At 40.4% G+C, this 25,076-nt stretch overlaps 1 protein-coding gene across 1 annotated transcript in view; it reads left to right on the top strand.

Annotated features, from left to right (window-relative positions):
* LOC114872922 (connectin-like) overlaps window positions 1-25,076 on the top strand; it is a 174,862-nt gene that overhangs the window by 15,550 nt on the left and 134,236 nt on the right. Inside the window, exon 6 of the mRNA XM_029180680.2 lies at window positions 8,336-8,406. The gene's annotated coding sequence lies outside the window, so the exon portion shown is untranslated. The remainder of the gene's footprint in view (window positions 1-8,335; window positions 8,407-25,076) is intronic.

The raw sequence follows: 25,076 nt of genomic DNA on the forward strand, positions 1-25,076 counted from the left end.
TGTGTATTTTTTCTTTTTTTTCTTTCTTTCGGATACGTCATCGACCGCATAACACGTAGACGCTTTTTTGAAATCGTTGGTTTCGAAGTTGAACACCGGTCCCGGTTAATCCGGTCGACGATAAAGTTGTACATTCACGGGTGGGACCGATTTTGGTAAAATACGAGTAGTTTTATTTCATTAAACGGAGGAGATTGATTATTTCTCTGATTTGTTTTGTAATAATATCGTGGAAGTGGTTAAAATTATCCGCTTAGAGATGAATAGAACTATGCGACGTATTTCAGTTGTAGAAGCGTCGTTAGGTTACGAAATCGTTCAATCTTCTATATCTAATTCCTGGCATAAGTTTGGGAATTCGGTGCATAATCTGATGGTAGCGGCACTGGTAATTCCGTAGAGTGGCTGGATGCCTGCGGAAGCGGGTAACCGGTCGTTCTCTCGATCGATCGTGATGGAACCGGCGAATTTCGTGGCACAGGAACCGCTTCTAAGCCGAGTCCCTGTTTCTGATAGAATTTCACCTCTATCTCGGCCTCCGAACTCCTCCTACCACCTTTGACAAACAAGCTTTCCAAATTGTTAATCATATTACCCGATATGCCAGTAGATTAATTACGCGTGATCGAGCGTGACAAAGATCCTTTTTTTCTTAAATAATTTTAAAACAGAAACTTAGGAGGATAAAATGAATTGCAAATAGAGAGTGTCTTTTATTCGAATGTATTTTGAATATCCTTTGCGCACATTGCGGCCGGTACGGTTGGCCAGATTTCTCGAAGAAGATTAGATTTTTTCATTTCTGCTTTGACATTCGTTCGTATGTCGCCGCTACGGTAGGAGACAAAGTGCGCATTCTGCATTCTCTGTGATTATACCTTCCGACTGCACGAATGCCACGCGAAAGAGGTCACTTCAGGGTTCGATGACCATGCTTTCATTGCCCATTACGCGATACTGCTTATTTTTCATCTCTTTCTCCTGTGTCGCATTGAACATTTTTTTTTAATATTCCTCGAATTAATTCTTACTGAAATTACGGGGATGATAAGGAATAGCGCAGTGGGAAGGAGTACTATCAGCTATCAGTTAGCAAAATTTAGGGAATAATGAGACCTACCCAGGACATGAATGAAATTAACAAAACAGGCTTGGTGCTCGGCTCAGAAAACGGCATTAATAATTAGATCGAACACGGTGCAGCGATGTAGAGAGTATCAATTTTCCAAAGAAAAGGGGGAGGGCCGGGGAAGGGCAGCCGGTATAATTGAGATATACTGTGTACACAAGCACCAATCACTAGCAGAGGAGGGAGTCTCTCGTAGGCTAATAAATCGTGCATAATTCAAGCCCCTTACGTAGCCCTGCAATGCGCCGATACTTTTGAATAATGCAACCTGCACCGAATAGGGTGGTCGTGCATTGTAGCATGCTCTTAAATACCCGGCCCTCCCCGGTTTGTATTTCTGACAGCGAGGCACCACTGTGCTACGTTACGAACCGAATCGATTCGCCACACTTTACGCCGATTTATCCAGCTTTTCTCCTCTGTATTTTGCACGAAACCGGCCCACCTTTAACGTCTCGAACATCGAAACGATTCGACGAATCGTGAGAACGTATAACAGGCAACTTTAACCGGAGAATCCTCGATCATTCACGGACCTCTTCATCCTTTCGGGTTATTGCGGGGTTGCAGTTGAATTTTTTGAATAATAATTTAGAGAATATATAGAATTTTTATTGGTTCTAATTTTAAGAACTCGATACTTTTAACGAAAATAATATTTAAATTTTTATATATAAATTGTCAGGATCCCAGTAGTCCGTTCTCCAAGGGTTAATTAAATAATCGACTGCACTTTCTTGTAATTAGAATCCGAGAATCGGTCGAAAGCTTGAAGAACCATGGCGAAAGTAACGGATGGCGCAAAGGGGGTTGAAAGTACGAGTCGGTATTAATCTCGCCTCCAATGAAGTGTTCACAGTAAAGCGAAGTTTTATGGGAATAGTCGGTAGATCAATTTCCGCTGGGATGTGCACACCGCATGCAAATAACCGGAGAACTCTGCGGTCAGCGGGATTCCAAGTTTATCCGTACACAGGGCCAACTTCGATTCCTTATCATAAGCGTCTTGAAAAGTTTCTTGGACAAGGCAGCTTGCGACAGAAAACAACCCTCTGTCGTCCTTCGCTTAAAAACGTAAAAACTTTTTAATACCCTACCCTTTTACCTTCTTGCTTTTCTTCTTTTTTATGAATCTTTGAGATAATTTGAAGCTGTCTTCCATCATTATAAAATTTTATAAAATTTCATGCGGATCTAAACACTTGCCAATTAAAATTCTTTCAAGTTGACATTTATATTCATTACACGTTCTTCTGAACGAGACGTTAAATTCATTGTACCGAACGTCGATATTCGGTACGGTAAGAGAGAAAGAACCGTGCATTCTCGTTCCATGAAACCCATATTTGTACTCGCGTTTATTGTTACGGATAACATCCGCATAGAGATATCCGAGGTGCGGGAACATCGATTCGCGTATAATGGATGCCGCTGGCAGCCGGAAGCCGCAGTAAATTCAAATATCGCTATCGTCCTCGAGCGACTGATCTACAAATTTTTATCATCCGCGAAATTGGTCCGAATCTTACCATCGGAAATAAAGACTGTTCTCTGAAAAATCCTGTACCATTGAAAGATATCGTGTCACGCGTCGTAAATCTGGAACGAATCGCTTTCGCAGAGGGAGGGGGCGCGTAATAAAATCGAAATTTGTCCAGGAAGAAACGCGAAAGGGGATCGGGGAAAAAACAGAAGTGAAAATTGGAAGGACAAGAGGAGGACGGAGAGGGTGGCTGGCAGGGAACCGGTGTTGGCTTTGTCCGAGAGCAAGTCGCATGTCGAGCGTGCCGTCTGCGACTATACTTCATAGCCTCGTGTCGCATGCAAGTTTAATCTTGTGGAAGTAACGCAAATGCAGCAGCCACATAGTGGCAAGCTAGCCTCTGCCGGCTGCCTGAATAATGCATTTATGTATGTGTCCGCGGATACGCGCCAGCTACCGTGAATCCCTCGCGAGAATACGCTCGCACGTACGCGCGAAACTGGCCCACTTCGGATCTTCGATGATCGCCGGTTACCCTTCCATCGCCATTCACGATACGACTTCTATTTGCGTTACCATTACGACCGCTTCCGTTCGTCCCGCAAGATTAGACGCGCTTTTCTTTATCCTCCGTTCTTACGACCCCCGAGGGGTAGTTGAGTTGCTCCTGCAGAATATCAAATAAAAGAAACTGCGATATCGATATTTTTCTCTTAGGAAAGAAAATAGAAAATTTTACAGTTTCCTCGAGAATTAATGACGTTGAAATATCGATGCTAATTGATAAAAAATCGTCCCGGTATTTTTCCTTAGAGTAATACACAACAGAATTAGGGATCATAAATCAAGCGACAAAGGAAAGACTTTTCGAGATTACTGTCCAAAGATCATCCATTTCCACTGTCCAGACGTGGCGACAGTGAACTTTCACGAGATAAAGGGTGTATTCCTCGTTGAAATTTGATCCTTTAAACTTCGCTACATCTTTTCAGTGTCCTCCTTTTTCGACACCTGTGAATTTAGCTGTTGTTAGAGAATCCTTTCGACGCGTCTAAATAGATGTGTCCAAGCTCGTTTCTATAAGAAATGTCCTTTCAGGATTGATAAAAGATGCTCTTCATAATATCAGGATCCATATTTAGAACGTATACGATGCTTTTTTGTGGGGATTTTCTTCGAACAGTTTGCACCCTCTTCGATCCCTTTCGCGAATGATGGACGAGCTCCGAGCTGTATCTTATCGTTCGTTGACTTGAATTTTTCAGATTTTTATTCCTTTCGTTTAACAGTGATTCGCGATTTTTCACTTTGATCGAATAGAAAATTTGAAAATTATGATAAAAATCGGAATATTGGAAAATTAAGAATTCGGGGGAGTCTACGCAATTTTCAAAGTAATCTCCTTTTCAATGTAAAATAAAATCCTTGGAACGAAAGACATTTTGCGACGAACATCCATCGTTTTATTTCCTCATGTTCCATCATCGTCTCCTGGAACACGCGAATAAATGTCTATTTTATTGCCATATACAGTCGTCAGAATGTATGAAAAAAAAGAGAAACAAGGAGACAACGTAACAGGATATTTCGGTTGAATTTTTCAAGCGAACTTTACGACTCGCTTCGGTGTACCAGTTTCCCATGATACAGACTGCTATCATGGTCAACCTGAAAGCCGTGCTTGATGTATTAAAACATGGAAACGTTGATTTATCACAGCTTCGATGATCAACCGGATACAGTGGCCGGACGGATGCGCGCGTTAAAATGAAAAGCGGCGATCTTAAATGGAGCAGGGGATCGATGAAACGTGCAAGATATGGGTTTTCTCATTGAAAACGACGTTTCCATCGAAATTCGCGCGAAAATATCATTCTCTGAGTATAATTTCCTCTATTCGCGTTGTATCGAAGTGTTTCATCCGTTTGCGATCGATTTTCCGAGCAGCGTTAAATTAAAAATTTCATAATTTTTCAAACGTTTCTGTAGAATTCTTTTTTTACAAAATTATTAAATGAAATTTTTCGTTATCATTTAATTTCGCTGTTGAACGCGAATGAAGAAAGTTCAAGAACTGTATTTCTAGCCGAAATTTTGGTCTAATTTTAAAACTCGTCTGACAAGCGTTGAAAGAGTATCTTCGAAGTTTTAAAGGACAGTTTCGACGTTGACGAGGAACAATGAAGCTAGGATTCGAATGATTTATCGCCGTCAGGACGATAAACACGACACGATCGTTTTGTTCCATGTATATAAATTGTTCATCGAGGTAACGTTTATACTTCGCCGGGAAGTTTTTTAATCTTGGAATCAGTCGTCGCGTTAGGTAAAGAAAAACGTTGACTTTAATTAATGAAATAAGCCCCGGAAGCTTTTTTGCTTTTACACGATCCCTCAAACTTCGTAATTAGTTGGATGTCATTTTATTAAAGCTCTTGATGAAACTTTCATTCGATTCGTTGAGCGTGTTTATTCGAAGAAGGAAAATGAATGCCTCTAAAGTTTTCATAATTTTCATTTTTATTCGAGGAAGAAAATATTGAATTATAAATACTTTAATAGATGGAGTGGTATACCTGATAATTGTTCAGTTATTAGTTTGCATATCAACGTTTCAAAATTCAATTTGGAAAAAAGAAAAGAACACTATAGCGCAACTCTCGAAAGTGAACAACGGGTCCGGTTATTCAATAACGCAACTTCGATGAAGCTCATCCAACGAAACTTGTCCCCCGTCCCTTAGCTACCTACATTTTAAACCGAGGGGTGAATCATCCGCGATGTTCACCCCTGAAAGCTTCCTTCGACCCCGTTGTAAGCCTTATATTCCGTGGAGTAACTCGATAACTCGATAACCCTTACCTTAGCCGCGAGATGGCGAGTAAATTTAAGGGATTGCTTAAAATTCCACGTCCCTCCAGGCTGTTAAGATTCAGCAAGATCTTTCTTCGATCCTGCCCGCTTTCTGGATCAGTTAGCCTTCGCTCGAAGGGTGTAAAACGGTCGTATAAACACAGAAAGCGTTTCTGGCTTTTTCTCTGATTCGATCAGCTCGTGGAAATTTCTGTGGAAACTTTGATTTTTCCTTTTGAAGTATTTTTTTGTTTTTGGAGTCTTATGAAAATTTTGAAAAATAATTCAGGACAGACGCATTAGGGCAAGGGTAGTAAATGATTTGGACGAATTTCTGCAACAATTTTATAATAACTCGTACCATCGTGATTCACCGTCCCCACTCGACAATTGGAACTTAATTAACCGTCCGGCCCGAGTATCTCCGTCGAATTTCAATCACCCCTTATCCGCCATTGAAACCACGTGGAACTATTTCCGTCAGCCGGAACTTCCATGCACTATAATTCGATCCTGTTGGTGCGCGGATATTAATTTTACCAAAATTCCGACTGTCTCGAGTTCCCGTTGCATCGAATCCGATCATCTTCACTCAATAACTTTCTTCCTGCCGTTAACTTCAATATTTACGTTCATTTCGATCCCAACTTCCTGAAACTACGAATCACGCGGTTCATCCCTTTCTAACGAAGATGGAAATTTTCAAGAGATTAATGAGTCTCTCGTTTGAATGCGACTTCGTTCGTACAACACGTTTCGTTTAATTATTATCGTTTCTAACTATTGTTTGAGCCACTTTGCGACAGCGAAGACTCGTTTCTAACGCTTCCTATTTGCAATTTCGCGACTGGTATTAGGCAGAACTTTTTCGTCGGAGAAGGATTATTTCTCGAGTATCCCGGTCCCAGAAATAATTGCAGGACTCTCGAGGAACAGGCACGTGCTCGCGTGTGCAAGAAACACGCGATACAAGTGCATCCTCGAGGCTGCTTATAATTGGGTCTCGAAAAGGAGCGGATAAAGGGGAGAGAATTTTATTGGAGCCGGCTGCCGGTGATGGTCGTAGCGAGCGGTCAAGTGCCAAAATCAATAGATCGGCGGAGGAGAAAAAAAAAGGCGGAGCAGAAAGGATTTTTGGCACGTGCCGCGTGACGGCGGAGGCAGCTCGCGAATTCGCAATTAACGAGAATTTGGCAACATTACGCGGATGCATTTTCGGCGGCTTGGATGAATCTCTGCCGCGCGATCGTACCTCTCGTGCCGTCGATTTAATTAAAAGCTTCCGTTCGACCCCGATTCGAACAGGAAACTTTCCGGCAACTTCCTCCCCTGTGTCCACGTGTGAACACGTCCTTTTCGATGAAATCTTCAGCTTGTTAATCTGTTCGAACGATTAAGTTGAATGTTGAATTAAATAGTTACCCTTTGGGAGTTTGGTAAATTACATTTGCAATTTTAATTAACTGACTATCCTCGGAGTACAATTTATTTTGTCCCATTTACATAGACTGTGGCAAGGGTGTAATTAGTCGTTGTAAGGCAAAAGGCTAACGCGATGACTGTATAAGGGAAAGAGACGTAATTTTTTCCCTGAGAAATTGTCAACGATACCTCTAATATAAGAAGCTCTGTCCAAGGTACATTATAAAAAAACAGTGTTGAACCCTTTTTTCTCCGTGTCGTTTCCATTTGCCCCGAGTCCGTGTCATTTATCAACGAAACCTACCCTCGTTTCGCGTGACTCGAAGACGAGTCGACACGCGATCGTCATGGTGTGTATGTACGTCGCTCTCTAACGATCGTTAAAATTAATGACTCGCGAAGCTGGAGGGATACGGGTCCACGCGTCGCGACGTCACCAAAGGAACCGATGAAACGCTGCACAGACGATCTGGTCGAGGAAAACGAGCCGTAAAGCAGACCTGACTCTGCGGAATGGAAGACGTGAAATTGAGAGGGAAGGCTTGATAAAAAGGAACACGGTACGTTGTAAAGTACCGTGCCGACTCTCCGGACGCGTCCTTAGTTGCCTCTTACAACCGATTGCGGAAAGAAAACGCGATTCGTGATGATTTCAACGGTTCGTACATTTATTGTAGCGATTCTTCGAGAGGATGGTGCACGCGTTGCCACCGGTTTCACCGTTTGTCGGTTATTTAGTCGTGCGTGACGAGCCCGTCCGAATTTCATTGACATCCCGAGCACGAAGCATCGGTACAATGGAACCGGCAACGGAAGGGTCACCCCCGTTGCCATTATTAGGAGTTAACAAAATGTGAATCGATTGGAGATTTATGAGCCTCGGGTAGGGGAGAGGCGCTTTTGCAAGTCGTTTCTGGATGGTTTGCTTCGACAATGGGGGCGGAGTCGATTGTGGCAGCTCGAACGTTAAATCGGGTAACGTTAATCGATTTACGAGGATGACTTTTCGTTGGACGAGGAAACGATCGGGTGGACAAGGACTTTTTGTTCGGCAGGAAGTTGAGAAATCCAGATTTATGGGGATGACTTTATGTTTCTGGGGGAACAGAGTGCCCGTTCGCCTTTCATCTCGAGTGTCGTTGTAAAAACAGAAATAGTTATCAGAGACATTTAGAGATCGTCGGTTTAAGAATTTTGCTGAAAAATATTTCCACAAAATTTATGAAATTTTAATATCACTCAAAGTTATTTGGAACTTTCTATTTGTGTCAAGTTCGCTTATTTTCACAGCTGCTTCAATGTTAGTCGATAATTAGTTGGGGCAAAGTTCGATCTAGATGCGAAAAACAGGTAGAAAGGGAACGGAAGTCTATCCGCCGGGTCCACTCAACTTTTTCCATAAATTATCCCACGGACACATTTTATTTTTTCGTTATTCTGATTTTCAGGGGATCGAGCCCACTGGAACGGTGGAGGGTGATTCGGCGGCGTTGACCGTTTCTGGAGCAGTAAATATTCGGTAAGTGACAGTACAGAATTGATTCTATTACCGTGTAATTGATTAAGCGCGTTCGTAATTAATTGCCGCAACGTTGGAGCACATTTTGTGCAACACTATCATATCATTTTCAGAACCTTTAAAATTATTACTAAACTTCTAAAAATTTTCAATATTTTCAAGAATATTTTACTTTCAATAATTATCGAATTCAAAGTTAGAAATTTTCAATATTTTCAAGAATATTTTATTTTCAATAATTCTCGAATTCAACGTTAGAAATTTTAAATATTTTCAAGAATATTTTACTTTCAATAATTCTCGAATTCAAAGTTAGAAATTTTAAATATTTTCAAGAATATTTTATTTTCAATAATTCTCGAATTTAAAGTTAGAAATGTTCAATATTTTCAAGAATATTTTACTTTCAATAATTATCAAATTTTCAATTTTTGATAAAAAAATTTAATAATTGATACATTAGGTAATAAATTCATCTCAGTTCGCTTCGTAAAGAAATCATGACCTCGTGATTGTTTTTTTTATTACACATTTTTATCGAACGATAGCGACACACGCAGCGAGAAAATTGCTCGATTTCTTCGGTCGATTCGCTGTCGATATTGTTTCCTATCGGACGACACGCCGGAAAAGCGGTCGCAATCACGGAAAAGGAACGGGACGAAACATCTGGCGTCCGAGGAAATCTAATTTCTAAGCTTTCGCCTAGCAGCCGCGTTAATTTCTCTTTTTGTAACTCGATAAAAATCGAACGACGATAAATTCGGGCCCTGATTCTCCCCTATGCGGCACTTGCTCATTTTTATCACTCACAATATTTCTATCCTAACATTTGGCCACCGCGATTCGAACGCGTTGGAAGATCGATTCATTATTAAATTTTTCAACAGAGTAGTTGCAAAAGAAAGGAACTCGATCGGGTTGTAAATCAAAGGAAGAAACATGCTAACCAGATAGCTGGGAATCCTCTGGTTTGAGTTAATGAATTATCGGCGCTGTCGGAAAGTTTCATCGTTTTTCGTGCCGGTAATTACAGAGATAATAAAATGCATCTAGCTTAATCTCGTCGAGCGAGGCGATTTGTTTTAGTCTACTTTCCCCGAACGATTTTTCATCTTTCTGACGGCTTAGCGGTGGCTCTACTCGAGCATTTTTCTTGTTTGCGGTTAACAAAAATTCAGTAAATGACTGATCGGATAATTCTCCTTCTTCGTTGCTTACTTACCGTCATACATTTCTATCGTTTCACCTTAATCTACTTGGAAATAAGAAAGAACCGAAGCGAACGTGTTAAAGGAAACAAACCAAGGATCTCTTCCAATTCGTTCCATTAACCCGATTACAATTTATATTTAGTTGGAAAGACGCGACATACCGATCATAGTTGGCCGTGTCTCGTTCCTTTGATGTTTTGCTTAAACATATCTCGCAGGGAAATATCGAGGCGTCGCGTCGCGATGCAATTCCAAACGTCTGAGGAATTTTTCAGCTCGTCTGGTCGATCGATTCGCTTCTGGCCTGTCTGAAATTTTCAACCGTTTACCTTTGATCCTTCGGCCCGTTGAATTTCAGCGGGAAACAGCATCGATCTCATAATGAACCCGGTAGAAAGTGCTTTCACGCGAAGTGCAAGCCTCGAGTTTTAGGGGTTCGATCGTACATAAGGGATGTTTATCTTCGTCGGTCGTAAAGACAAGTTTATTCAACGGTGTCTGGGAATTGACGTAAAATCTATGTTATAGTTGGCGACACACTAACTCTCTATCGCATCCTTCTGGCACGGTTAATGCCGTGTTGCAGAGTAGCTGTCCCGGGGAAAAATATAGTAATGGGTCAGTAACGACCGGGCTGATACGCTAATGGTTTGGCGAAAACGCTTCCACGTGTCACGGGATCGTTATGACACCGGTTAAAAGCCATCGAAACCGGGCTTCGGGTCGCTTAAGCATCCTCCAAGCACGTTGCAATTCAAATAACTGACGAACAGGGTGGTGCAGCAGGGCTCGGTCGAAGACGAAGGTATTCCTTTTGTTGCATACTTCCTTGTCGGTCGATGTTAAACCCGTGTAAACATGCGATCAAGTCGCTCCATACTGTTGCTTATGCATCGTTAAGGTAATTGGCTGGATATTTTGAAGGAATTTCCAGGACATTTTACATAGTCGTGTGCCAGTTCTTCGTTTACACGTTGAGGGTGTTGGTTGTTTAATATTATGATTCGGGTTCTCTCCATGGTCCGCCATCCAAGAGTAAATATTCGAAGGGTATCATTAATGAACTCATTAGAACAATTATAGTCGATAGTATTTTTTTAAAATGAATAAAAATAAATTTTAAGTTAATATTTTTTAACAACAGACCAGTGTAAAATACTCGAATTCGACAATTTCATATTACGTTATCTGACCACATCAACTTTTTACGAGAAAATAAAAAAGTAAACTTGTGTCTGTTTAAATACTTTGAGCTTCCATAACAACTGGAAGGAGTAAAATAAAAATTTCTTTCTCGTCGCAGAGCGAAACAAGATAAAATAATTTTCTCCTTCTCGCGACAGGGTGTAGTAATAGTTAATAAATTTTACCTTGTACCCGCGTTTTATTCCCTCACCGGCCATCGAGACGTTTATTTTCAAGAATAAAGTCATTCCTAGAGGAGTTGCTCGTCGAAACACTCGGTAAGTGACTTCCTTCGAGTGAAATTCACCCCTTATCATCGCGTGTTACGTCAGCGCCGAGTTGGCCAGATTTTATATCACAAAGTTTCCGGAGAAGGCTGATGGTTCTACGTAGAACTAGTTCTAATCGAGAAATTCCTCGCTATAACTGGACATTAATTGTATCTAACGAGGCTAACAACGATTTAGAATCTGATATCGAGCAGAGATTCAACGAGAAATTTCAGATTTTGATTGGACACCGTTAGAGATGTTCAATAATTAACTGCATAAAAATTTTGATGGGTGTTTAGCCAGGGACCTGTAGTTTTGTTAAAATTCATTTTAATTTTGGAACTTTTACAATTTCATCAAATTTTCTGTCCACGTTCCATAACAGACGTTTTAATTAACAGTTTGTAAATTTGTAGCAACATTCTGTTGATAAAAAAAGAGGAGGTGTAAATGGCAGTTCATCAGTATTTAAAAGGGAAATAAATTGCTGCGATAAAAATATGAAACTGTATAAAAAAAGGATTTTAATTACTCGACCATTTCGAAAGGTAATTAATTTTTAAATAAAAATGTTTTTTTTCTAGTTCAATTGCAAAAATTTTTCCAAAATTCACATATTATTATCATCACTTTATTTGGAAAGCTGAAAAATTTGCTTTTCCATCCAACATCCTGCTTTCCCATCGATGTTTGCATTTCCGTGCAACACGTGCAGGCATTTTCGCCTCCCTTCGTTCCGTCCTTCACCGGGCTGCTTTCGTGAAATCGAGACACCCTAACGTACCTGCAGGCTTCAACCCTACGGCGACCCTTTCCCTTCGCTCACGCACGCCGCTGACACTTGCACGCTCGCGAAAGGAAGGACGTTTCCCCGGTTCCAGAGAGGCGGTGAATTCCAGGATTCTGGCCTCCGGCTAAAGGAATCGGCTATCCTCGCTGGAATGTTGAACGAAGCTACGGTGGAAAGGGGTGCGTGGTAGGCATGCGTCCCGTGGGCGTGGGAAAACGGGGGTGGTTTCTGGATAACGCGAAATTCCATGGTCCACGGACAAACATTTTCGTCCGATTTTTTACATTCGCCGAATGCAACCACTCTGAATATTTTTTCCATTAAACTAGAAGTAAATAAGATAAAAAAGCATCGAGTGCATTGAACTTACAATATTTTTTAAATAGTTAAATTAATTTACTGATAGTTGAATGAACTCAGAGCAAAGGTCGTAATCTCTTCATCCCCCTTAATACATTTTTCCCCAAAACGGTTAGCAAACAATAATCGAGACACGTGTCTGTCTTGTTTGTCTATCCGATAGATAGCAAGGGGGGTGAGATAGTTCAGGGGTTGAAAGAGAGGAAAAAAAAATCAATTTATCCTAACGTGACATCCTTTGAGATCGTTCAGCAGAAATTTCGCAAGACAGTTAAATCCCCTGCAGTCGTGCAACCACGCGCCCCCTGTCTACCCCCTTCCTTCCTTAATGGGTCGCGGAAAGAGGGTGCCGTTGGTTTCAGACCGAAGGAAAGATGAGGGGTAGTCTACTACCGACTAATGTCTTTGTCGTGTTGACTGTCGACAAATCGCCCTTTGAAGAGTCCAACAGAGCCCTCCAGCTCTGTACCAGGGTGCTGACGCATCCCTCTGGTACTTTCCTACTTCGTGCTTACGTCACTGTCCTCGTACACCTCCGGCTATTTACGATAATTTTCTCAGGAAGCACCGAGTAATATTTCGTGTAATATTATCGCGATTAAATAGGAAATAATTAAAAAGTCAAGTAACGTTGAAACGAGTTAGTTTCTCAGAACATTTTTCGCGACATTTTTCACGTAGACTATAGCGGTAGAATCGATAGGCGGAAGTGGGGTAGGAAGAATAAGGGTGAGCATCGAAGCACATCCGCTACGATTCTCGGTCGAAATGCTGCGGCAACGAGGAAATCGTCGAGGAAGGATCGGAAGGAGGAATCAGATCTCCCGTTTTTTCCTCTTCTAGGGTGGACGGGGGTGTTTAAAACCCGTGAAATGGGCCATCCGCTCGATGTTCGGTGCGCGTTTCCAAGCATACCGATTGCTAGCAATCTGGCTGCCCAGCCATTTTGTTCCCAAGATTATTTTAGATAGCCTGGTTGCAGTGAACCGAGGGAAAATTAGGTTACGCTCGCTGGGCGAACTGGGTTGCCCAGGTGAACTGGATACCACTGAAAATTCTTTATCAAGTTTCTTCGATTTCATCCTTTTACCGGAGGACATAATTTTTAATAATTTTTAGGATTTAGATCTCTTTGATTTGTTTTCTCAAATTTCTCTGTTCAACCCTTAACCGATGAGATGGTCTGTTTCATTTATAAAGTTTATTTATTTGTATTTTTAATTGACGTACGTCAGAACCTACTTCGTATAAGGATAGAATAATTGAAATCGTTAAATCTAAATGATTGATAAATTTGTCACGCTTTCTCGTCGGCTGTTGAGTGGTCGGGATCGATGTCAGACGAAAAACCGAGTAGAAATCACGATCCGATGGGTATCTCGAGTGATTAACAGTTCTAAGTTGTCAGGAAGAGTAATCGCTGCTGCTCGTATCACCAAACGAAGCTGCTTTCCGAAACGCGAATAAAGATCTCCGACCTCGCCGCGATCCTTATCAATTTTTATCACCTCGTTCCGTGAATCCGGTGTTTAAATGGAGTCGCCTGATAATGAAGGTTAAAATTCGTATCATTATTGAATTTTAATATCGCGAAACGTCCTCGACGAGTAATAAAATTTCAACGAGTTTATTTCGCGATAGACGGTGCAAAAAAATCGGGGCGGGGGTGAAAAGAGGGCGAAACGTTCAGCTTCGCACCGTTTCATTTCCGCGCGGTTTTTCCGCATATCAGCGGTGTAGCGTACGTTCACGGTAAATATAACCTCGTCGATACGCGTCGCGCTCTACCGTCATTCACCCCTGCTATTTTTGCTACTCTTGGTACTCGGAAATAAAAGCCACCGCAATACCTCCGACGTTCCCTCGTTGTAGAGCCACGGCATCGCGTGACGCTGGAATTTAGATCGGTTTAAATATGGAATCATCGTACACGCTCGCTTCCATCCCTATCACGTATTTATACGCGTCCGCACGGTTCCATGTAATTGCACGTTACCAAAGGGTGCAAGATCCACCCCCGTTGTACGCATCGCAGACAATTGCACGTTGCTCTTCTCCTGCTCTACCTCCGCTGTGTACTTTGTAACCATCCTTCAAACTTCTTCTTCCTCGTTTTAACACGCTTCCCGCGCGTTATCTTGGAAAGAAAATACTGTCCTGTACGTGTTGCCGTGAAATTTTGATGGCAACCTTAGATAAAGGGGTGGTTCATCCTCAAAGGGTCTTCGAGAGGCTTTTCGCGACGAAAGTTTTGATTTCATTTATTTCAGGAGCGAATTAAGATTTCTGAGGTCACGGTCAGATTTTCATGTTTAAAATATTTAAAATTTTTAGAAGTTAATTTTCTTGATTACCCTGAAAATAATCGTTTACGACGAAAACTTGCGGAACGATACATTGAGGGCTCGGAGGGGTTAAAAATGTAGCCGCATTTTTTTTCCGACACCTGCCTTACGTAGGTATTATATTTCTCATGAAATTTTAACGACCCTTCGTGTGTCTCCATCCCCTACATCTTCAATCTCCTTGCTTGGTCTTGTAATAATACAAAGAGGGTGTTCGTGAAAATAAGTGGCTAATAAAATAGCTATTCTACTTACCTTAAGTGTATTATTATTCAAGCGTTAATAGCTATAATTGAACGTTCTCTGAACGAGCATAAAGTTATTATTAATAAAGCACGTTGCAGAACAATTCTTTGCGCCCGCTTTTTCACCCACAAAGCAGATGGAATATCCTCTTGAAGTTTAGTTACCCAGTTACAAAGCATTCTACACAATGTTTTGCTTCTTGACTTTCGAGAGCAACAGACGTACCTTGATGGTTCGTTCATTTCCTCGGTTACACGCTTCCGGTTCATTTAATTACCCAAACGAGACGACGCGACGCGGCGGCTGGTTTTTGCGAGTAGTTTCTTTTTATTCTCGTCCGAATGCTTTGAGCAAAGGCTCCTTAAAGGTCGTCCAGCGATACTCGAAAGCTCAGAGGTTCGCGGTGTATTCGGCAAAGGGCACTTAAAGGTCGTCGATATTCCATCGAGCGGTCTTTAAAGCGACGTGAAAAATTCACGAGACTCCGCTCGCCTCGGCCTCGCGATTTTCTCTGTAACTAAGCGTGTTATGAAAAACGAATGGAGTCTGATTTAAATGTATAAAATGCGTTCGATGGTGCCATTTAGATGCATACGTCGTGACAAATGATTCAGATAATGGCCTGGCGGACCCTTCGGAATAATTCAATCGATTTCAGAGAAATTTTTCTCTTTCTCTTGCAATTCTCGTTCAGAGAAACAAGAGAGGAAGACCTTAAGTCAAGAACAAAAACGTTCAGAGAAGGGAAGTATTAAAGATAGATAAAGAGTTCTTTTAAATTGTTCATACTACCTCTCGGAATATAAGACCTTAAATTTTGATCTAAGCTTTCTAAGTTTCTCCTTTTAACTCCACTTTCAACTTTCGCTCGAAAGTTTTTAATTTCAGCTTAATATTTTGACGAAAAGTTTCCAAGTTCCCTTCAATTTTAATTTCAACCCCGGCACGGGTGTTCTCCAACTTTTCATTTCAATTCAATTTCTTCTTTTTGACGAACTCGTCTAGTTAAAGGAAAACAAAATAATATTCGCATCGTGGATTTTATCGGGTCGGCGAAATATTTTGCTTTCACCCTGCCAGAGTCACTCGAGGGTTAATTCTGGAGACGATGATACGGTTAGCTGCGTGACACACCTCGATCGCGTGTCCTGTGTTACAAACAGAGGGATTAAGGGTCGTGACAGAAGGGGTGAAAGGATAACGAAAGCATAATTCCTTTTCCGTCCATTAGCCATTAAAAACGTGGCACCGCCCTTTGGAAGGGCTACCTCGAACACAGCTGTGCTTCGTTATCTCACCTTTTTATTATTCACGATGGAATTTTGGTGTTGACCCTATTTTTTTTTTCTTTTTTCTTTATGAACTTTACGAATAACGCACCGTTGGCTTGACTAGGATATATTGTTTAGGTCTGTGGGTCTAGGTACGTTGAAGATCGTAAAGATAATTGTTCGACTCTTTGGGGTAGATCGTTCTTAGTGTACGGGGTGCTTGATCGTATCTTGGTTGGGTGATTCATTAAGCGTACGGTAATGTTTCATGAAACAAGTTTGCGGAGTGAAATGAATGGAGCACGATGCGTGATATAGTTAAGAATTTATTAATAAACCGACTGTTCACGGCGATTAAAGGTTATTTGTCAGCTTTAAGAATTGCAATTAGATATTGAAATAATATTCATCGAGTAATATAAAATAGTAAAATTTTCAAAATAATTTTAATTAATTATTATCTAGGAAGAGGAATACAAATTTAAGACCTAGATTTATAAAAATCGTGTAACAATGAAAGTATCATGAAAAGTGATAATTACACGTCGATAACGGAATATCAGCGAAGGATCATTAATGAATGACAACGGCAATTAATGTTTATTGGGTAATCAGGCATTACGGATTGCCCGAATAATATCTCGTTCACGAATCTGTTCTAATTACAAATGCGACGTTTAACCGCGATAACTGATATCGAGTACGATGCAATTAGTGGTCGTAGATCGTCGTTAATCCCTATCGTGTTTGCTCGAGATGTCGGGGCAGTTTGATTGAGATTCGAAGTTTCGAAAAATGAGTAATTTTATAAAATTTTCAAATTAAAAAGCACGTATCACCCTGAAACCTTTATAGTAGAACGAAACACCTGATATCGAGGTGAAAAGCTGGAAAAATCGTAACGCATCACGAAGCTCGAACATCCTCTTTAAATGAAAGCTTAAATCACTGATCAGCCCGCGTGTGTCACGGTAACAAGCAACGAAGGGTTCAGCCCAGGATCAATTAATTCATTGATCCTATTTATGCTGATCGACGAACGATGCGTACGGAACGGGTGAACGATAATAGAAGAGAAACAGAGAGAAAGACGAGGATGGAATATTGAATGGTCGTAGAGGATAGAGTAAAGGGCCTGTTTAAGCGAACGTCCGGAAGTTAAGCCCTTCGTGCTCGGTCGCATACGATCCGCGAATCAGCCGTCGAACGGGAAGTGAACCGTACGTATCCGGTGATCGTTTAATTGGCCAAGTGATTAGATGTTGGAAAAATTTATGAAGATTAATGCCTTTTCAATTTTTCCACGCGATAAAATATTAAAATTCAGCGTGAATAATTCGGAAGATAATTAGTGAAATATAAATTAGATTACAGGTTTATTAATTTATTTTTAGAAATAGAAGAAACTATCATTTATAAAAATTATATGATATCAAAATGGATCGTGATATGCGAGTAATGCTTTTTTTCAACGACAATGGGAGATCACGAGATAATCTACGTTCTTCTAAATGGCATGTTATAATTTTTTATTCATAGACCAGTGGTACATGTTCAGATGGTATCAACGGACTATTATAAAGCTATTCAATGCTACTAGAAAATGGTATAATAATGATAAATGATGCAAGCAATTCAGCAGTTCAACAATCGCATGCGTAATGCATTATTCTACCACTTGGAAAATACGAACATGATTTATGTTATCGTTTGATAAATAACGATAACAATATTTCTTATCATATTCTGAAATTTTATTTTCTTCTTTTCCTGAATTATTCAACAATTTAATCCATTATCCAAAGACGGTTAATGAGGACAGTTGGTTTTCAATGAACCGATGTAAAACGATGAAATGTTGCGGCAACTCGGTCGCAGTTGTACTTGTTTATTCGTTGTAACGAGCATGGCAAGTTAATTACCTTGGTCTGGCTTATTCAGGAACCGGACAAAGTGGATTAGCCGGGGCTGCCTGAAAATCGTGGCCGTATGTGTAGAGCCGGTTGCACGGTGTCGAGCGTGTCTCTGAAGTTGGTAATTAACCGGTACGTGGTCTTATCAAACGCCCCTTTTGCGTTTCCTTCATTGTTCCCGGCTGGATTGCGACCGTCTATTCATCGACGCGAATTCAAAAATTCCAGATACTACCGGGAACACATGGAAGAACCGACGATTGTCTGCTCGATTCGCTTCCATATTGTTCGTAATTCAACCCCTTTACACTCGTTACAATTTCCAGCTTCGTAATGGTCATTGGAATAATTTAAAGAAAAAATATTTTCTGCAATGTAGGTTTAATTATTTTTGAATATTTTGGTATTTCGGAGGTTTTGGAGAAAATTGAAATTAATTTGGGATGTCTTAGAAAATTTCTTGCAATTAATAATTGATTTTCAAGGAGGTATATGTAGGGAGGGAAACAGTTGTCGAGAGTAAAAATAAGGAGAACGTGCCGGATGGAGTCGACTGACACGTATCGGGAGTAACGAAGACGGAGGAGCCTCGCCCTAGGAAGCCAATTTTCGTTAACGTCGACCGGATCGCCGGAAAATGGATCGTAATTACGTTTAATTAACCCGGCTCACCGACAACGTGTCGAGAGATCGCTGGTCGTCGATATCTGGGCCGGATCGACTGGATAAACGCGGTTTATTTGCTCTCGTTCGTTGGCTCCTCGTTGCCACACAGGGAACGCGTTTATTTAAAATGCGGTTAATAACGTGGCCGGGTCGCATCTATACCGATACTATAAATCAAGAAAGTAATTACGAAGCTTCGGTGTTTTATGAGCCGACGGCGTACCAACTTTTCAACAAATTTCGTTTTAATTTATTCTCGAACAGCGAGACGTTGAGCTTCCTCGAAGTTCGTTTCTGCCCGCTTCTTGAAAAGCTACGCGTCGTTGGAAAAAAGAAAATAAAATAGATTCGCGTTATTACACGAGAGGCGAATTGGAAGTTGCACGAAACGCAATGTAGAATTTATTGTAATGGTTGTTGAGTTTCAAAAGTATTCTGAAATATTCTGCTTTATCTGAAAGCAACCTGGTGCTATGAATTTTAATTAATAATTTGTGTCATTGATGAATTAATTTTTTCGAAATGAAAATTCGCCAAAGTGTCTAAGAACCTGAAAATCCCGTCGATAAAAAACCTGTTCATTTTCCCATGAACCGGTCAGTTTCTAGCAAAGATAGTCTCGTTTTCGACGCTAAACGCCCCTCGGTCGACCACGATCGAATGAAACTTTCATAATTCGACATCTACCCCCGCAACTTTGCTCGTGTGTTCAAACTTTCATAAGCAGTTCGTCGACGACAAGTCTGTCATCGTCCACGTCGTCGGAAAAGCCTGTCAGCGATCACGCAATCGCGATACGTCCCTTTTTTCTTCATCCATCGTCTGTTATTTTGCATTGAAAACGACACAAAAGAACACCGAGCAATTTCTCCCCATATACAACCAGCATTATTTTTATTATTTATCCGTTCGATTAACCCTTCCTCGAATTTCTAAATTCAATCCCTTGTACGGTTCATTAATTATTTCATAATTAATTATTTATCAAACATAAAGGCTCTTTTCTGACGAAAAAGAGTTCTTCAATTTTTCACCTCCCTTTGTTCTCGTACAGCCTCCGGCGATAATCGATGCTTATTAGATATTTAGAATATCCTGAAGAAATAGCACAAAGGGTGTACCATCAGCAAAAACCACAATTGTTTTCTTCATCATCGTCCATCCATTGTTTTCATTTTCTTCCATTGGAATTTTTATAGATGCAAAATTCATCCAAAATTTAATTATTATTTTCAAGTTTTCAATTTAACGTATCAGTGGAGTATTAAATATAGAATACTTCTTCGTCAACATATCAGTTCATTAAGAATTGTAGAATGGTCAGACAAGTGGAATAGGATCACAAATAACCAGACAAGTGATATAAGTCCGAAAGGATCGCACAAGTATTGTTGTCAGACAAGTAGAATAGAATTGTATATAGCCAGACGAGAGGTGTGAACAAACGGCGTTCCCGTCTAAGTAGTATACATCCGCGCCTTGTCAGACAAGTGATATAAGTGCTATCCGCTCACATATAAGTAGTATAAACAGTCGCTTAGCCCGACAAGAGGTGTAAACGTACGACGCGACGTTCTCGGATAAGTAGTATAGGTTCGTACATAGTCAGACAACCGAATAACTCTCCGTATCCTGCTGTAAGTAGAATAAGAGCGATACATGGTCAGACCACGGAGGAAAGTAGAACGATAAAAACAGTAATAAAGGACGATCGAATTCGAAGAGAAAGATCAGCGAACTTAATTGTGTAGTATTTTCGTTCGATTTGAATATTTAAAGTGGCCACGATTCTTCGTCGTCTGTTTTGACAAGTTGTTTTTTCAAGAATCGGACGCGCAATTATCGCGATTGTCGAAGCGGAAAGCCGTACCTGCCTCGATCAGGATGACTCATCAGCAAACGAAATTACGTTCCTGCAACTTTCGCATTTTTTTACTCGCGGTAACCGCTCTCTTTAGTTTTCCCTCGCAGCAGTTGAAAACTCCTCGAACTGGCGCCATTCCGACCGCGGAAAGTTTTCCTTTCGCCACCCTCTTACTTGCGTGTCTGCGGACTGTCACTGGTATCCAATCGAGCTATAGACGTTTGATTATAGCGAAACGAAAATTTTCTAACGATTCGAGAGATTTATTTTAATGATATCTATGAAGTAAGAAGAGGTGATTAGAAATTAGAAACTTAGTCTTCTGAGAATCGTTGTTTCGCAGTATTGAAGTTTTGAAATAATCCCTGAAAATATTGTTTCGAGTTTTCGAGCTTCTCAGACGAAACGAAACACGCACAGGACACAAGAGCATGCATTACGTCTGAATTATGCAAAAACATCGATTCAACTCTATGCAGGGAACTCCTCTGCTGCACTGAGCAGTGGTTTACCTGCTGTTGTTTGCCCTGTGCAAACTGTACCACTCTCGAATGTATTATAATTGCACTGGTTTCGGTGAACCTTAAATCGACAACTTGACGTTTGAATACTTGAAACCGCGTTGAGTCGGTTAATTCTCCAGATTGAAACTGTTTGAAGTATGAAAGTTGAAGTATACGGAAGAATTTCTTTTCTTTTTTTCATATAAAACGGGGTAAAAAACGAGAATTCTTGTTTCCTGATGTCTTAAGAAAAGTGTTTCTAGTTTCACCGAGGAAGACGACGCACACGCGTCGTTCTTCGCGACGCTAGACGTCGTCGTCGCGTAATAACACGGCGTCAGTGGCGTTGGCGCCGCGTTATCAACGCAAGGATTAATTCTGATAAATTGGCCGGACGAGATTGCTAGTCCATGGACTTGCGAGAGTTTCGCGGAGCCGAAATCGAAACCAGCTCGATGCAATGAGAGCCAAATCAGCGGCGCTAATTAAATGGATGCCCTGCCGTAATGTGCAAACCATTGCTAGCTCGCGTGTCGATAACGAGATGTCCTCGAGTATCATCCGCTTGAGGGCTTTGCGGATGTTTCCTACTGTCGAGACTACAAATCATCGACTCTTTGATCTTGCTTCAGATTGGTCCTTTCCAGTTTCATCGTGTTCATTTCAATTTATTCAGATACCTCTGTGGAATGAACATTTTGTAGCTTTACTGTTATTTTTCTATAAATGATAAATTATGAAAGGAAAATTTTATGTCCGAATCATAATTTGCAAATTGTAAGCATTGATAATATTTCCTTTTGGCAATTAGGGGAGGCAATTAGTAGGTCCAATCAATGGGGTAATTAGTACCTGAAAATTCGGGTACCCGCCCACCCCTAGCAAGTAGATAAAAATATTTCAAAACACCTAGATGGAATTATTTTTCAATTTGCATTCCACAGTAATGATTACGGGTTAATTAAAATTGACTAGAATGTGCGTAGAAGCAGCACTCGAGTATCGTCAGATTTTGCAAACACGACTTCATTTACGAAATGCGAACTCCAACTTGGATAGTGGCACTGTAACGAAGCTCCTTCTCATTATGTTGCGGCCAGGAGCTGTGTGTAATCGTGATGCAGTTTGGTTATTCGTGTGGGTGGTTCATTATTGGATATTGCTCGTGTTCGCCCTTCATTAGCTGGACTAGAACGTGAATCGTTTTTATGATCTCTTTTGCTGACCCGTCTGTCCGAAAAGGACAGGAAGAAATTTCAATTATTGAATCATTATAATGTTCCTATAATTTATTTCCGTCCGCACGAAGGGCTTTCAGTAAATTTAATTAATTTGTATCAACTGTATTCTGATGAGTAAAATTCATTAGCCGATGTAATTATAAGCATTATTAACGTCAAATTAACGTTATTATATTACGTCGGTACTTTGTACGATTACGGTGTACGATCCGGACAGCGTGCATAAAAGTTTCTTAATAATAGAGCAATTTAACACACAATGCCCATTCAATTGTATGTTCCATTTGAATTTACACGTAACGTATACGGAAGAAAATTTCGTCTGTGTTCAACGTGTTCATTACCCTCTATTACTAATAACACGGAAATGCCGGGATGATAATTATTTGAATATAAATGTTATCCGTACTTCCGACCCGGCCGGAGGTTCTTACTTTCTAATTAGAGAATTGCAATTATTTGAAACATTCTGTACGCTGTGTACAATTACGTCCCTCATTTCTCGCCTGACTTTTGTTTAATATTTCTCTTTTTTCATTTGTTATTCATCCCATCTTTGTTGCACTATCGCTGCGTTCAAATTCCGTTCGTATTCATAACAATGAAGTTCTCGAGTTTTAATTAACATTTCCACCCTTCCTCTTGCTTAACAATTATTTATTCAGCAACGAACGGAGATCTTGAAACACATTTGCATTGTACATTATTTTTTCATAATTTCGTATGGTATAAACATTCCCCTCGCTGTTTCTTCGCAAACATTCATTTGTTTCTAATTGCTTCAGCTTAATTAGGAGATGATTTTCTTACCAATTCGATTAGGGTTTTAATAAGGAAATATTTTTCAAGAAATATTCTGAAGATTTTATTAATATTTGCAGTGTGTTTTATTGATTGGCTTTAATTTTCTAATCTAAGGAGTGAGAATAGAATTCTTTTGTACGAACTTCCTCGTGATGGTAGTTTGCTGCATTTATGGCTGTTTGCCCGCAATACGATCACATGTGAAACGTCGACTAGTCGACGTCTAGTTGGACGTGGTCGACGACGAGTTCGCTAATTAGATCGGAGTGCGATTAACTCGAAGCGAGCGAGATTCCCTGGAAAGCAGTTCATCTCAAGGAAGTTTCACAACCGGTGGGAAAGAGAGGGATAACCAGAGAAAGGGGGCAAAACGCGATAAGGCTGATAATTAACCGAGTAGTTGTGTATATTGTGTATACAGAGTGTTCGAAAAATATTGAAAACGTTCCTAAATATTATACCCGTCCAAAGTCTCTAATTGGTTAATTTTCGAAAACTTTAAAGTCAACAAAATTTCAAAATTTCAGGCACTGATCACTGCCAGTCATTATGTTGATTATTTCTCAATTAGCGGCTTCGTTAATTAGACGCGAGCATCGCCTTTAACAAGCCGGATCTTAAATTACTTCGCACAGTTTAATTAAAATATCTGCCAAAGTAAATAACTACCCTATAAAGTAAACGTTTGAGGGAACTTCGAAATTATACTCGAAGGGGTTAAATATCATGAACCCCTGATAGTCGAATGACAAGTTATGCTTCCTAAAATATTGCACTAAAATTGAATCTTTTAGTCGATATTAATACAAGTGTCCGGGCATATTGAGCAACGAAATACGAATAACTAAAATTAACCGCTTTATGCTATATCGTCACCTAAGTCAGGGAGTTCCAAGCGGAAGTGGTTAAAATCGTCGACCGACTTTGTCAAATTTGTTTTACACTGTTTCGAGCGAAACTCGGGCGCGCTTTGTTAACACAGTAAGCTATGTATTATGCAACGGGTTCCATTAAAAGTATCCGACGGTACATCGGGCAAGAACAATTAGCCGAACACGAGAGAAAGATGGAGACGCGTAGCGGAATGCAAAATAAATCAGGGAAATAAAATCAGCCTCGACCAAATTGATTTTCAATGCACCGAAAGAGAATCGCGTAGACGATGCAACGGATGGAATTGATTCTCATATTATTTCAATCGATTTTCCCTTGTATTCCGGAAATGAAGGCGAAGGGAACAGCTGCTATCCATCTTGGCGGTTGAAGATGCTGGAGGAGAGAATGCTTGATTGTTTGTATTTAGAAAAAAAGAAGAACCCCATAGAATGGTTGAGTTTTCCATCCATGGTCGGTGAATGGATGCAGATGGAAATTCACAGAGAATATATAAAGGCTCGTCGTTCGCGATCTTGAACGATGAAAAGGGAGGAAAATGATGTTTTCCTAGAACGAGCTTCGAAAGATAATAAAGTATTTTACATGGTAATTAGAAGATACCTGAAATTATCTCGAGTCCCAAGTAGCAAACTTTAAATCCCAAATCGCAATGCTGAAACCGCTGGTTCCAACTCGGAAATCTGAAGTTGTAATTCTCGAGTTTCCAGTTTCAAATCCCAATCCTCGTATCTGCTATGCAAAATTTCGAATTGAATCCTATCGAGGAAACACACATTAACAACGTTACATTCATTCGATACATTATGATAGTCCTTTATTTAAATTATACACGGTATTTGTAACAGATATTACTGTTATTCACATTGAACGAAAGAAAGAATTGAATGAGTTGAAAAACGTTTCGCAAGTTTGCTAAATATTCGTCGAATCTACGGAAACTTTTCTTCCATTCGGAAGATGCAATCGTTTGACCGGGGGAAAATTAACGAAGTCCGAGAGGATTTTTCTCTTTCGCACACCCGAGCCCGCTCGAATTACCCGCCGGAAATTGTATTTAACTTTCTCCATTTTTAAGCAGACTACTCCAGACTTAGAGTTT

This window comes from Osmia bicornis, chromosome 7 (genome assembly GCF_907164935.1).
Source record: "Osmia bicornis bicornis chromosome 7, iOsmBic2.1, whole genome shotgun sequence".
NCBI classification, from domain to species: Eukaryota; Metazoa; Arthropoda; class Insecta; order Hymenoptera; family Megachilidae; genus Osmia; species Osmia bicornis.